Below are 3043 nucleotides of genomic sequence, written 5' to 3'. Positions count from 1 at the left end.
CTTGATTCCTATGTCTTTCCTTTTCATAGTTAAGTGCCAAAAGAGAGCTTTTATTCAGTGCAAATGACAGCTAACATTTATTCATTAAGCAACTAACATGAGCCATTTACTTTATTTCAATTCGCTGCAACAACCACATAAACTGGTGCTAGGATGACCATTTTCGAAGGAAGGGACAGAAGCTCAGGAAAGTTAAGCAACTTGCCCCAGGCCATACCACTGGTAGATAAGGATTCAAATTCAGATCTGACTGCAAGTCCGTGTACTTTCCCCTCTAACATCATCTTCCATTGTGTTAACAATACAATTTAATAGTATTGAAGTTGCGTACAACACGCAATTCTAGATTTCATCACTTAAACACAAAAAGTTTAGAAACGTCTTGTGACTTATATACGTCTTAATTATAGGACTAATTATATTTAATCATTGAAATGATTATTAACTATTTATATTGGCCACAGTTGATTTATTCACTTTATTAATTCAACAAATATTGATTAAGCACCTTCTATGGACCAGATGCTCTGCCAGATACTTGAGATGAAACAATTAACAAGACAAATATGGTCCCCGTCATTACAGTGTTTGTTTCTAGTCAGGAAGACTATAATTAAGCAAATAAGCACACAGATTGCAAATTTTGGTAAGTGCCATATGGTAAATAATGAGGTATTACAAAAGGGATAACAGAGGGTTCCTCAGTTAAAATTTAAGGTTCAGAAAAATTGTCTTAGAGGAATGTCATTTATTGAAAACCCTAAGGAGGGGTGAAAATTCAAAAAAGGAATGAAAACATTCCAGGCATATTCTAGAGGCAAAATTATAATTCACAAGGTAGAAAAGGTCTTGCAACATTTGAAAGCCTTGAACCACTGAGTGAGGGGAAGACTGACTACAGGTTGGAAGGTTGGCAGGGATGAGGTCGTGTATGAACTCACAGACTCTTCCACTCAACAATATGAGACTTTGTTCTCTGTCCAATGGGAAACTATGAAGAATTTTGAGCAGAGGAGTGACATGATCCAATGTATGCTTTAAAAAGGTCACTCTAGTTGCTATGTATTGAAGAATGAGTTCAGAAAAGGGCACAAGAGGGAGCAGGAAGACTGATTTGGAAAGCATTACAGTAACTTAAGGGAGAGTCAAGGTATGGTTGATTTAGGGTGGTCTATGAGAGAATTGGAGTTAAAGTAATAAAGACTTGATAATGATTGATACCAGTGTGAGAGGTATCTAGGGAAGCTGTCAATTTCTAATTTAAGCAGCTGAGAAGAAAGTGTCATTTGCTGAGATAATCAGAAGTTCTGATTTGAATAGATGTCCATGAATCATCTAAGAGGAGAGTATAAATGATAAGAATATTTTTTTAAAAAGAATTAGTAAATACTTATTAAATGCTTACGGTATGGCAGGCATAGTTTTCAAGCACCTTAAATGTATTAATTCATTCGTTATCAGAAAAGCCCTATAAAGGATATGTTGATTTAGAAATGAACAAACAGAGGTACAGAAGGGTCACATAACTTTTGTAGGGTGACACAGCAAATATGTTACAAAATTGGTATTGAACTCTATGTTTCTGACTCTGACTCCAAAGCCTGAAAGCTTAACCACTCCAGAGATTTCTCCCTTTCATCTTTAAACAAGCAACTAGATATAAGAGAACACTGCGCAGAAGAGGATTCCAGAGCTATTCATTTGAGAAACAGCAGCATAGAGGAGGAATTTAAATCCAAGGGAATGGAATAAAGTGTAGAATAGGAGAAGGATTCCTGAAATGATCTGGGAAGAGCCACAAATGAGTCTGAAAAAGAATGGCCAGACAGATGGGAGGAAGCCAAGAGAATGTTGAGGGATTTCAAGAAGGAAAGGGCCAATGTATTGAATGCTGCTGAAATGTCTCGTAAGATCTGAGCTAAGTGTTTGAGAATATGACACATAAGATATGCACTAATAGTGTTTGAAGGTTTGGCACCAAATTGGTCATCATTCAACCAAGCAAAACACCTGATGTGATGTGTTGAGCACAAAACCTAAACTAGATTAGAGACACTAAGTGTAGAAAACATTCTTGAGCTGCCAGGCTCTGAAATGCAACTCAGAGATGGGGAGATTTCTAAAGGGAAATCTGGGGTGAAGGAGGCAGATTTTTTTTTTTAATTTTCTCAACTTACGAGATATAAAATGGTATGTTCACATGTTGGAAAGAAAGATCTAATAGCTAGAAAAGGAGCGGCTGAAGTTGCAGGCAAGAGAAGAGAAATATAAGGAACGAAATATGAAAAAGGAGAGGGCAGAGAGTCAGAGGGGTGGAGAAGGGCCCTGACGGGAGGTGGGTCACTTCTTCCAAGGAACATGCATGCAGGGACCTCTCTGCAGGGTCCCCTGGCTGGTTATGTGTGACAGTGCATGAAATAGTCACTGAATATGCTTCCTTGCTGTCCTCTGCTTGTGCTCACCGAGGAGTGACTGTGTCTACTGGGAACAAGTTTGCCTTTTCACTGTTCTGAAAAAAAGGATCAATGATCTCAAATCTAAAGAGCATCAGGAAACCTCTGAAGCACAGAACTGTACCAGGCATGTCAGGCATTCAGCAAAATTTAGGAACAATTATCTTTTCCATTCCCCACCATTGCCCAGTACCATAGCGAAGGGGAAATCCCTATGATCCGGGAAGATAATCCAGGAGATGTCATCTCAGCCAGTAAACCACGCTCCAAGAACCAAGTGTCTCTCAATTTCCTTTTCTGAGACCTTTTCACTCATTCTTATCTCTGGTTTGTTGTAAGTACTAGGAGGAAGACAATTTAATTATAATACTCACAGGAAGATAAAGATGACGATGCAACTCCCAGGATATTTGCAATTGACAAGAGACCACTTAAATTTAATGAGTCTCTAGAGAAATATAAAGAGAGAAGATAATCTGTGGTCTATGAGTACTTGCAAGGGAGCTGTCTATTCTGCCCATTCTGTCTGATCTGCCCATCAATCAGGATGGCCCTGTCTACAGGGGAACACACCAGATACACACATCCAG

Source organism: Mandrillus leucophaeus, unplaced genomic scaffold (genome assembly GCF_000951045.1).
Source record: "Mandrillus leucophaeus isolate KB7577 unplaced genomic scaffold, Mleu.le_1.0 Scaffold5, whole genome shotgun sequence".
Classification (NCBI taxonomy): domain Eukaryota; kingdom Metazoa; phylum Chordata; class Mammalia; order Primates; family Cercopithecidae; genus Mandrillus; species Mandrillus leucophaeus.
The sequence above is the reverse complement of the archived record's forward strand: the minus strand, read 5'-3'. Positions refer to the sequence as shown.